Here is a 13,654-nt window from a genome sequence, read left to right as displayed (position 1 = left end):
GGGGATTTACATAGATACATCCAACTTCTTGCAGCTCATAAATGCCATGATATTTAAATAATCCGCTCTTCCTGGAACAACTGTTGCTCTACAAAATCATAGCCAGTGTTTGAAAGACTAAAGCCACTTTAATGGCAAAAGAAAGCTTAGCGTTTCAAACAAGTGGTTTAACCGAATGTCAAGAGGACAAGAAAATATATCCAACAGAACTTTCCTAATCAGGGGACAATGTCAGCAATAGGCAGCTTTATATACAATGTTTTTGTAAGAGTCATCACAGGACAAACTGGAAAGACAAGAGCATCACTCAATAATATCACTCGCTCTACGTCATGTGAAAAGAAGAGAGCGAAAGAGAGACAGAAAAAAGACTGTAAAAGACTTTGCAAACGTTTACTGTGGTAACTATAGTTAGGCTAAAATATCAGCGTTGCTCTAGTTATTGTTACCACAATAAACTACATATGTCTGTGAAAGTAAAGACATAACACATTCTAAAGATTTATATAAATGTGTTGCATTAATAATACAGAACGCTTGTTAATATTTGAATGTATTAACCTACCTAAATCCAGCTTTATATTGAAGGTTTCTGGATGGGTGTCTCTGTGTCTGGAAAGGATAAAAACAGCTCTATTATGTTAGGTTATAATACAATTTCTCAGGGTATTTTTTGTTTGTGATCATTATTTCTGCACAATGATTAGCCTAAATTACTCAATTTATTTACACACATTACACAAATGCGGGAACAACAATGATGCCCAACATTAGTTCCTCCTGCTCCTCGTTTCCAGCCGGTAGAAATTAATGCGACATTACGCGGAAAAGTCATGTGTAATACACAATGTATTACACAGAACAGCGCAAACTTATGATATTTATGTGATATATATTCACAAACGCCCCTTTATATGCATTTACCAACAATTATTGATAGGTTAACGAAGAATTCGCCGACGTTTTCCCGGCTGTTGTAGTAAACTCTTCATAGTTCAGTCAGTTGTTATGGTTAACAATCTGGGTTTTTACCATAGACTGTGGTTTTTACTGGGTCATCGGGTTCAAATATGGACCCAAAACACAAAAAACTGCTCCGATCTCAGCGGCTTTTTCTGGCCGAGGAGCTTTTAGTGGACGACATGATCATACAGTATTTATACCAGGAGGAGATCTTAACGGAGCGTCATTTAGAGGAGATTCAGTCTGAGTCGTCAAATAGGAAAAAAACGCTAAAGCTGCTGGATATTCTGCCCACGCGGGGTTCGCGCGCCTTCCATCACTTTATTCAGTCATTAGAGAAAGATTTTCCCTGGATCAAAGACAAATTACTGCGACTGTGTGCTGAAGACACCGAGTCTCCTCCTCCGTCCTTCACAGGTGAGTCCTGCGTGGGTGTACTTGGCTATCGTTTGAGCCACATCTGACAGAACATCCCTTTGGGCTATCTTTAATTCGAAAAATACGATTCATAAATAATATAAACAAAAAGAAAGTATAAGTACAAGTAAGCACAAATGCTATAAATGTCCTCATTTACAGAATAGCCCGATTTATACGCTTGTTTTAAAATTTACTGGTATTATACTTGTGGGGACATTTGGTCCTCATAACATAGAAAATTCCAGGTACACACACACACACACACACACACATAAACGTGTGTGAACCTTATTGTTAACATACGAGTGGGTGTGGCCATTTGTAACTTACTGTAAATTTATTTAAATAATTTTATTATTTATCACATTATTTTATTATCGTATTCATAAACACATTGATTTGTAGTGCAAATCGTTTTATAGTTTACTGTACTTTACTATCTTCTAGGCCTAGTTATTTATCTATAGCTCTTAATGAAGTCTCACATATTCACAGAAAATAGTATACATTACTTACACCTTGAAAAGTTAGGTGGATATGCAAACCTACACTGTTTGAACAAATGTCTCCAGACACTGAGGCAGGCATGTGTGCGAGAGAATAGATATATAATATAAAAATATTATTTTACAATTTTATTTTAGTAAAATATAATAGATATTAATATTGTTATAGTTGTATTGTATAGTTTTTAATAAAATACAAATAATAATATATAAATAAAATACAAATAAAGTAAATATCACAATATAACACATCAACTAAAACAATTGTATTTTATAACATCATTCTAAGCCATTTCAAGGCACCAGTTGCACTACACGTAAAGCATTTTGTAGTCAGATGTGTTTCTATTCACTCGCATTGCTTTCCAGTTTCACCTGATTTCACGCTCTGTCTCATAATGAAACTATACATTTTTAAAATTGAGATGAGGTTATGAAAGCTAGAGGCCAAGCTATTACATCTCCCGTTTCTGACCGGAGGGTTAAATAACAAGTACTTTAATTGCCCTTCCTAACACTAATCCCTAACACTAAACCCTCTGTTAATAATCAGAGAACCTACAGGAAATGCATTTAAAGCATAGCAAATTTCTATATGATTTGAAAACGAATGTTTTTGCATATTTACAGTCTGTGAAATGCCTTATTTACATCCACACCAGTCTGGTTTCAGACGTTTGTAAAAACAAAGGAGTTCTCTGCATGCACTATGTATATTTCAGCTGCTGTTTCGCTGAAATACGGCTTATTATCTGCTTTCTGTTGTTTTCCCATGTGAGAACGGAACACCCACTAACAAACCCTACACTGACACTCCGCATCCCCCTTTTTAGTCAGTTAACCGAACCCCAGAACACCTTTGAAAAAAACCCAACCTCTTCCCTCCTAGAAAAACAAGACGTAAAAAGAAAAACAGGAGAGTGAGGTATAAAAAGAAAAAAAAGAGCTGAAGTTGTGTTTTGAGTCTCTCAAGGCCAGGCCGGCTTGGTGCGCTGCCCTGGTTTTCCATGAAAGCTGCATTAATTCCTGGCACTAGCTCTGCGGCCCAGCACTCTCGCCGAGCATCCTCCTTTCTAGGAAAAATATAATCAAAGCCGTTTGTTGGCTGCTCTACCTCTCCCTCCTGTCTCCAGTTACCAGAGGCGGACAGTAACTAAGTACATTTACTTAAGTATTGTACTTAAGTACACTTTTTGAGTATCGGTACTTTACTTGAGTATTATTTTTTCTGGGAACTTATGACTTTAACTTCACTACATTTGAAAGACAAATATTGTACTTTTCACTCCACTACATTTCTATGGGTGTTCAATAATGAGGGGTGTTAATTTTTTTCCCCCATAGGTTTTTAACATTCTAAAAGCTCTTTATTCCAAAGATGCTAGTCAGTGTATTCAGTAGGTGTAATGTATTGTAAGTTGCTTCAGAGGTATTGCAAGTATTACGTACAACAATAAAAAATATGTGCATTGACATAAAAAAGGAAATTTACTTTTGGTACTTAAGTACTTTTAAAAGCAAGTACTTCTGTACTTTTACTTAAGTAAAAATCTGTCTTTACAACTTTTACTTGTAATGGAGTAATATTTGACCAGCGGTATCTGTACTTTCACTCAAGTAATGGAGTTGAGTACTTTGTCCGCCTCTGCCAGTTACTGAGCTGAAGATTTTATTATGGTTCAGATGGTAATAAATTGGGGGATGGGGTGGAGTTAGAGAGAAAGCATAAAAGAAACGGAGGGAAAAAAGAAGCATGCTCGCAAATTTCTTGGAAGTCGAGGATGAGCGCTACTCTGAGCAAGCATTCTTCACACTTAAGTACTCGCTTTAATTTTAAAGCTCTTCTTAGCTTAATAGGTTTGAGTCGTCAGGGGCCGTTCAGGGACACAGACGGTTGTGGTGCTTTGTTCTTCCTTTCCCGCTTTTATTGTCATCCGCTGCTCATATTATTAATATTCATGTCACTATGAATTTGGATCTTGACACCAATGATGTCATTCTGTTGGCATGGGAACATGTTTTTCATTCAAGTTGCTTTCATTCTCCATCGTTGTGACAGGCTCTGAATCTGCAGTGTCACGGACACATTAATAAATGAGACGCATGTTCTGGTTGAATTTAACAGAGCACCATCCTTATGATCTTATTACCTACTTTGAAATCGAGATCAGTCAGGCGGCGACACAATATCCTCGTTTTAAAGTGCATTTGCACACCTGCGAGTCATGCGTATTCGCATGTTTATTTATGAGATGCTCGCTTTAAGGAAAATTATGCAAATGGTTCCTTAAGCCTTCACTTACGGGTTCTGGGAATTATCATACCTGATGCTGTAAGGTTTTGAATTTTAAGTTGTTTACCAGGCTAAATGTTCTGTGGCAGGCCTCTAGACAAATTTATCACAACTGGCTTCCATTATAGCAGAAGTTAGCATGTTCAGAACCCTTGGTGACTGCTTGTTAGTGCAGTTGTAAGTCATTCTGGGAGCTTTCTTTTCCAAATTGGCTTGTATGAGACCTTGATCAGACAAAAGGCCATATTTTTGTAGTTGTTTTGTTCTTTACTTTGCCAGTTTTAGCCAAAGAACTGTCAAAAATGGAAATTTATTCAAACTAATGATGGTAACACTTTAGTATGGGGACTAATTCTCACTATTAACTGGTTGCTTATTAGCATGCCTATTATTAATATATTGGCTGTTTATTATTGCTTATAAAGCACATTCTGCAAGACCATATGCTACCCTAGTTTTTCAAACTTAGTTGCTTTTTCATTGTTTTCATTTAGCATTGTTTTTGCATTCCCTATCAGACCAGAATGTGTAGGAAGCAAACACTGCTCTACATGATCAGTAACATGTGTCCACCAGACTGGTGCTCCCAGTCATCAGACCACGATGACTGTAGTAACTGTTATTTGCACAGCTGCATTTGCGTGTGTCTTATATCTTCAGGTCAATCCCTTATACGTTGTTAGTCACCCTTTGTAATGCCCAGCAGCTGCCGATTCAGCTCAAGAGCTTTTGCACCGTTCTCTATGTGTTTACTTTTACAGTGTATGCCAGTGTCGCCCACAAAGACTATAAAAAAGCTTGAGAACTAAAGTAGATATCCAGCACATAATATTATCTGACAGCATATGGCATACATATGGTAAAACATTCACATACAATCCTGTTTCTGTATAACAGAAGCACAGAATTTAGTTTTTTGTGTGCTATATGGCTGCTGGATGGTATAGTGCAACCAAAATGAACAAATCTGTTGTTTTAAATCTGTATAATGTTTTTTTTCCTCAAGTGGACACAAATATAAATTTTTTTGAAGAAATAATTTTGTTTGCAAAGAAAACAAAAATAACTATTTTATTCAACAATTTCTTCTCTTCCGCGTCAGACTTAGCTCGTTCACGACAGTACCACGACGCACAGAGACTGACATGGAAGAGAAGAAATTGTTGAATAAAGTCGTTATTTTTATTTTCTATGGCACAAAAAGTATTCTCGTAGCTTCATAAAATTACGGTTGAACCACTGATGCCACATGGACTATTTTAACAATGTTCTTACTACCTTTCTGGGCCTTGAAAGTGTTAGTTACGTAGCTGCGAGGTCAGAAAGCTCTCAGATTTCATCAAAAATATTTTAATTTGCTTTCCAAAGATGAACGAAGGTCTTACGGGTTTGGAACGGAACGGGGGTGAGAAATTAATTACAGAATTTTCATTTTTGGGTGAACTATCCCTTTAAGAGATCCTGAGTTCATAGTGAGCAGGTAATGTTAAGCTCCAAACAGGACAAAAAAAAAAGTTGTACATATGATTTATATTTTAGAACCCCTGAATGGTTCCAACTCTTAATATACACTAACACCATTCCAAACTTTGAGGTCTTTAAGTATTTTTATGTTTTTGAAAGAAGTCTCTTATGCTCACCAAAGCTGCATTTATTTGATACAGTAAAAACAGTAATATTGTGGAATATTATAACAGTGTAAAATAACACTTATCTCTTTAAATGAATTTTACGATTTAATTTATTCTTGTGATGGCAAAGCTGAATTTTCATCAGCCATTAGTGTTCAGTGTCATATTATCTTTCAGAAACCAATGCAATATTTTTATGAAATAAAAATATATTTTTACATAAATATAACTTTTGATTTATTTAATGTATCCTTGCTGAATAAAAGTATTAATTTCTAATTTCTTATATATAAAGCTACACCATTTTCACCAGCATCATTCTAGGATGTAGTAACAGTGAAGTCATCGTAACATGTGGGATCGATCTCTAAGATCTTGGTTTTTCAAAGCCATTTTTTGATATAATTACAGTGAACTGAACGGATCAGTTCAGCAACATAGCAAAAAATAGATTCAACGAGTGGGTCGTTATTTTAGGAAAACGTGCTTAACCGAACGTTTGATGTGTATAAAACTTATAAGCAAGTTAATTTATAATAGCAAGCAAGATTGTTCCTAGTAACAATCACATTAGTGTCGGCTAAGCTGGACTCTTCTCCTCGTGTGACTTGTCGCCTCTCTGCCTCGCCCACGGACGAACGCAGGAAGGAACTTTTAATAATTTGCTTTTGAAACAAGCCGGCACAGTGCTGTTCACTTGTTTTTGTTGGAACATCACATTGACTCTCCTCCTCCGTTCCCTCCACCCATCTCTAGTACAGTCTGATTTCCAGGAACGTTGGCTTGAGGAGAGTCTTCCTGTCAGAATGTGGAAGCGGGCTGCAGTGCCTGGCCGTTCCAGCTGGACTCTACACTCGAACTGACTCCTTGATGTGCTGCATCTGTTAGGAATGTTTTGTATTGACGAACAGAGACGACACTCTCATATTGGTGCAGTTTGGAGATGATTGGGAGATTTATCGAGATCAGATGTTGAGCGTCCACAGCCAATTTAGCCACACAAGATTGTTTTTTGTTCATGTGGCCAAAGCCAAGGCTTACACATGGGCTCTATTAAGGACAGTTAATAGGTCTTAGATTTATGCTCCATTAGAACATTTTGAGCCACTTCATAACACGAAACCATCTGTCTCAAGTTGCTTGTCTAGGCAAATCTTTATAGTTCGACAACAGAGAGATTTTGTGTCTGCATGCATTGCTGCCATTCTGATTTATATGGAGCTGGATTAATAACTTCAACTGATTGTGTCAGTTATCTGAAAAATAACAAACCATAAGTGCTTTTGTGCTGGCCCAGTCAGTTCAGATTTGTACTTTCCCTGCTCATATCTTTACTGAGAAATACAATTTATTTTTGCAAGCAGTTTTTTTCCAGAATGTCTTTTTTTTTAAAATAAACATTTTTTATTTACTTAAAAAAGTTAAATAATAACCTAAGTTATAAATGGCAAACATATACATTTACCCAAGAAAATCTATTCTTTGTGGAAGCGATACTGATCACTGACAACAAAGTTGTTAGGCCAGAGCCAACCAAAAACATAATCAATTTTTTTTTTTTAATTATTGTAATATTTTTAATATATAAAATAATAATAATGATATAAAATAGAATACATTCTATATAAATAAAATAATACATTTTATATAAAATAGAATTTATATGTATGTGTGTGTGTGTATTATCTACATACACACACACACGGACACACACATTTAATTTTATATATAATTTTTAGATACATGTAATGTTATATTTTTGTTTTATATACATAATTATATAAATGTAAATTATATTATGTACATTGATTTTTTTTAATTAAACAATTATTTTTATTATGTAATTGTCTTAATTACAATTATTTAAAAAAATAACAAATTTGTCATGTTTTTAATTCACATTAATAGCTCTGGTCTGATAGTCCTCGTGTCAGTGTGTACTTTCCACAAAGGATGTATTTTCATGCGTAAACTTAATTATTTATTCCATTATTTTTTCTTTAGATGTACAACCAAGATTGACAGTACTCTAGCCCAATAATGTTGGGGGATCCAGTGGGGGCGGCAGTCATATTTCAGGGTGACCGTGCCACTCTTTATCACAACCCTGCTAAAAGTGCCAGTACGTGCGCTCATTGGCGCCCCTTCAGCTGGTGGCGCCCTAGGCGACCACCTAGCTCGCCTATGCCTAGAAACGGCCCTGCCCATAAGCCACATATTTTTGACCGGACATTTCCATTGGAAAGAGGTGTAATCTTATCTTTCAGTCTGCAGTATTTTCCATTTAGAGCACATCCAGAAATCCAACTGGAATTCCTTCCTTGGGCAGCAGAATTGCAGTCATAAGGAATGAGATGGAACGTCTGAAGCCTGATAAAAAACTGGAATGTACTGAAATCACGTTTGAATGTATGAAATGTACAGCCTCAGAGGAAGCCAATCACATCAAACCACCATAGTCAGGCCGTTTTAATAAAATAAAATAAAAAATCAATTTTAATGATCAAAAATTGTGCTTATATTTAATTTGAGGCTAATTTGAAGTACACTGACATTTTTTTTATTTTAATTTATTTTTCATTGGCTCAAGTTAAAAAATATAGATGTGAATCATTACCCTAAATTTTTTTAATTGGATGAATGAAACGTTTTTTTCAGTGTAATTTGTGCCTGGATTGTTAGCATGATCATGTTTGTTCTGTGTCATCATGATCAATTTTCAATCTTCACATGATCAGTCTTCACAAACACCTGTATTGAGCCTAAATGTCCTCAATGAACCCTCCTCTACTGTCCCCATCTCTCTTCAAGAGGAAACAGGAACATTAATGTCACATTGTGATGCTATCCTGCAGGTTTATGTGAGGTTAGATGTGAAATTCTCTGGTTTATATTGTATATTATGGTGATATATACGCCTGTGACTTTCCCTCTTTTTAACTTTAGATAAACAAGCCCAGTCCTGTGACGTCACGCTTGTTGAAAAGCAGGGTTTATTGTGAGATTTCGTGGAATTTTTCAGAGATACGACACAGCTTGCTGTACCCTAGAGGCTGTGTGTGGGCGGTTCACTATCACCCTGCCCAAAATTAACGAATTTACTTTTCCTAGAGAGACAGAGTGACCTGTTTTAGGAAATTCAAACTCTCACACACATGCACGCTCGCTCACGTCTGTATTTTTATTGCCTTTTTAAAAAACAAAAAACAAAAAAAAAACATATTCCTAGTCCTTCAAATTTACTGCATCCTCTCACAGGGATGTTTAATTAATTATGTAAACACTTTCTGCTGTTATGAACGAACTCACGGACACTTCATATAACAAAAGCGTGATGGATAGCCTATATATACTGTACATCAGAGCTACATGTGTCTCCATACGGCCTCTTAAGACTAAGGTACGGTAACTGTCCCCTCAGATCAAGGCTTCTGCATACTTTATGTTCTTAAAGTGCACAATCTGTTCCCTCCAGCAATCTGGAGTTAAGTGTCCACTGTGCGCGTGGAAATTGAAGCTGGAATGCTCTATCCTATAAAAAAGAAACAATTCTCAGAAAAGTTAAGCATTTCGCCGAAACCCAGGCAATGTTCTTTGCAGAGCACCCTCTCTCTCTCTCTCTCTCTCTCTCTCTCTGTTTTCGTTCTTTCTTTCTACACTATACTTTTTATCCATTAAACATTTATCTAATGTATTCATTTTGATTTAAAAATTCAAATAAAATTTTTACTTTTTACTTTACCAGTTTTTTCTTTTGTATTCATCAACTTTAATCGTGATTGTGCTATAAACATTTTACATTAGTTTGTCGTAACATAACCAACTTGTGTTTTTAGTTTTGTACTTTTTTAATCATATTTAGTGCGAGGCTGATTCTCAAAATGTCACTGAAATGCTACTTTTTTCTTGGTATCCAATACAGTATCAGACATTTTTGTCAGCAAAATAAAATAAACAGGGGTGATAAATATGCCTGAGAATATATTGAGTACACTGGCAAAACTGTACACAAAAACAAACACAGAATGTGACCACAGAAGTTTAATGAGTCACAAATAATCCATCTAAAGTATCCCTTTACTGAATTAACTAAATGAATCCATCAGAGTGGTTAATAAATCTGACTCACTTATTGAACCACAAGTTGAAATCTGTGAAATTTGTAATTTTCTTGTCAGAATGAAGCTTTTTTGTACTTAAAAGTTTGTGAAAGTTAATTCAGCATCATTACTACTCATTGTTCAAATGACAGTGTGTACTTAAAGATTTGTACAATTTTTTTATTGTTTATTTTATTATTATATTTAAGAATATATTTAAATGAATTTATGTTAATATAAAAAATAATAGTATTCATATTTTATATTTTTTTTATGTAATAATAACGTTATAATATTATTACAATATTAATATTTAAAAACTTTTAATTTAATACAAAACATTAAAGCAATCACTGGCCATTCTTTTGACCACTATTATGGATAGATTTTTCCTTTCCCTGATACCCTATATTTCTATGCTCACTCCCAATGTCTTTTTCTGCACTTTATCTTATTCTCTTTGTCTCTGACTGTCTTTTTTCCACTTTTCCTTTGTGTACCTCCACCACCGTGTGCCATTAATCAGATGAAGTATTGCCACAGACATGTTATGGCTCTGTTGGATCTTTACCAGCTCACCCCTATTTACTAAACCAGCACTCGCTGTGTGAAATCCTCTTTGTGGTGTTTATTGCTGATGGTTGGGCCACCTCAACACACTAATCTTCTTTGTCTCAGGGGTCTAGAAGCTTTAAAGCTGTGAAAAACTACCGCAAAGTGTCCAAATCCATGGCAGAGAATTACTGCACTTGGTTTTTTGAGCGCTTATAACAGTGAAGAGGAATTGAATTGAATCTTTTCTGCTCCCTTTAAAGCTGAAGTGGGCCATTTCTGCACCTGTTAGTGTCACCAAGTGTAATTGCAAAAATAATGACTGTTTTTAAATGTGTTTCCGAACAATGTGGATCCTTTATAGAAGATTATAGGAAAGAATTTATGAAATGTCAATGGCAAGAGTGTTCGATTCTGCTCAGAAGTTATTAAAAATGTCCTGCCTTAGAGATAGAGAGTTGTTATTCTCATGGCCTGGTGTGGCCACTCCTGTCTCTTGACGACAGAAATCAATGGACGTCCTTGATTTTGTGAAGAATTTGGGAACACTCAAAACAAACTCTCAAACCGACCTTTGCTCCATTCATCCCCACTGCTCAAATAAAGCACATCTCTATTCTCTTGGGACGAAAACAATGACGTGTCTTTATTGCACAGGGACAGAAAGATTGGATGTTGATGTCGCCACCAAGAAACTGATTTTGAATGGTTAAATATTTTTCCTAGTCCTTCTCTTCCAATATAATTAAATGGTGTTTGCTTTTATGTGTATGTATCATTTTAATTTAAATTAATTTATGCCTTATATGTAAATTCTCGGTCAGTCCAGTAAATATGTTTTGACTTACTGATGTTGCTTCATGTACAGACTTATCACTGCTTTTTTCCTGCTTTTATCAGTTTAAGCTGTTCCACTTAGGTGCATGGAGCGTGTTTAATTCAAATAAATATGCTTACATCATATAAGAGATGCTGTTTTTGTCCCCTGACCCCCTTAAACTTCTGTTACTGAGGTCAGAATTACACATGCATGGCTTGTCAGCTTAAGCCATTTAGTGGCAACCTGAGTGCATTATAACAGTGAAGCATATATGAATAAATCATGCTGTACAGCATTCCCTTCTTTTGGGAAACATTCTTTTGCTTTCAGTGTTTATTTCTTATTTTCCTGGAACTGCATTTGTAACAAATTTGATAGTTCTGATTCAGCCAAAACAATTTTAAATATAATCGCAAAAACAGCATATGTATGTATATATATATATATAGACACACACACACACACACACACAGTATTAGTGTTGGCATACTTGGACTCAGACTGCAATTAGGAATGAACTTGGATGGACTTGAACACGAACTTGACATGGACTTAGACATTTTGGATTTATTTCTTTTTAAGTACAGTCAAATCCTTCTCATGTCTAACATGAAGGATAAAAAAAACAACAACATCACGATTAATCCCATCTAACATCAAAGTTTTTAAATATAGTTTTATATTGCAATAATTTCAATCTTCAAATTAATATAGAAACAACATAAAGACAGTATATTTTTAAATATTTGTTTAATGGCATCTTTTTTTATGACTGAAGGCAAGTATCACTGATACCATTACTATTGTTCACTGATTACAACTGAAAGCAGTTCACTGATGTTCTACTGAAGCTGATTCGTCACCTGTACCGTTTCCGTGCTCGTTTGACTAGCGCCTGGCGCTGAGGCGAAGTTGGAATGCACGTCTGAAAATCTCCTGTTTCATGTGGTCGTAAAGACGTTCTGCGTCTAAAAAAAACACAAGTCTTGTCTTGTAGTTCGAAAGAACCATTTGTTTGAGAATTGTACAACTCTGGTCATGCTGTATGTTAGTTGTTGCATGCAAACAAAAAGGACAACACAAAAGGAGATGTTAAAGAAACCTTAACAGAACTGAACGTCACAGAAATCATCCGGTTACGAAAGAAATTGAACCAGTTCTGAATGCAAACAATCCCAACTGACCCTTCGCAAAGACAAGCCCCTCTTCATTACTGTTGCTATGTCTGACAAGCCATGCCGCTCTCACGCCTCACATCATGTTCTCACGCAGTGAAAAATACAGTGTGGAGCAAAGAGAAAACAATAAATGCTTTAATGTGAGCCTCAGTTCAAGTGGCACGTGAACCGATCATCTCTTCCTCTTTACTAGTTACAGCACAAAATAAACATGAATGAACATCAGAAGGTGTTTTGTTTCAACTGCGGAAAGATGTCAATACACACTATTTTTCATGTTCAAGTCCACCCACGTTAATCTACTCTCCTGTCTGGTTTATTTGTTGGACAAAATTGGCATATTCGGCATTATGATTGGTCAGATCACCTGTCAATCAAACTCCCTGCGAAGGGTCACTTTCCTTACAGTATTTGTTGTTTGGTTTTGTGCTGTAATTATTTCAATGAGATGTGCTTGTGTAACGACTTACTGTACTTCTGAAATCATACGTTTTTTTTTGAACCGCTTGGCCGCTCGTCTCAGTTCAGAGTGGAAGTCTGTGCTGCTGGACCTGGGCCTGTCCGCTGCGGATCTGTACCGGTGCAGCGCCGAGCACCCCCTCGCGGTTCAGAGTCAGGTGCTCGCTGGGCTGGTGATGTGGACGCAGAGGAACGGAAGAGAAGCCACAGTGCGACGTCTGCTCCAGAGCCTGCAGGCCGCAGACATCCCGCCATCTGTCCTCCAACAGGTGTTTGTGTGACATAACAAGTCGTGTTTTTCTGGACTTCATTCTGCTCTTGAGCTGTGGAAAACACATGACAGACAGCGAAGGAAGAGAAACAGACAGTGTCCTTGCGTGACTTTTTGTATTTTGTTACAGGAATGTACTGAAACTCCATTATACATGTAATATGGCTAGAAAAATTATGGAATTTATTGTCATACTGTTTTTTATATATATTTAATATATATATATATATATATATATATATATTGTTTGATTTGCCACAGAAATTACCCTTAAATATATTTTACACCTATTTTTGTAATGCAGATATTGCCTTGCTACCACCAATTTTGAATTAAGACAATTTTTTATGTAGCTGTACAATATTTTCATGTTTATTCATGAGAAAAACACTGTTTTATAATGTTTTGGTAAACACTGTTTCCTGCCCCATGAGGTGAGATGAGTTAAGACACTTTATGCA

At 35.9% G+C, this 13,654-nt stretch overlaps 1 pseudogene; it reads left to right on the top strand.

Annotated features, from left to right (window-relative positions):
• The first annotated feature begins 808 nt into the window (after positions 1–808).
• Positions 809–13,392, top strand: LOC107725521 (death domain-containing protein CRADD pseudogene; annotated as a pseudogene).
• The last annotated feature ends 262 nt before the right edge of the window (positions 13,393–13,654 follow it).

This window comes from Sinocyclocheilus rhinocerous, unplaced genomic scaffold (genome assembly GCF_001515625.1).
Source record: "Sinocyclocheilus rhinocerous isolate Xijiao unplaced genomic scaffold, SAMN03320098_v1.1 scaffold153, whole genome shotgun sequence".
Classification (NCBI taxonomy): domain Eukaryota; kingdom Metazoa; phylum Chordata; class Actinopteri; order Cypriniformes; family Cyprinidae; genus Sinocyclocheilus; species Sinocyclocheilus rhinocerous.
This window is presented reverse-complemented; position numbering and strand designations above follow the sequence as displayed.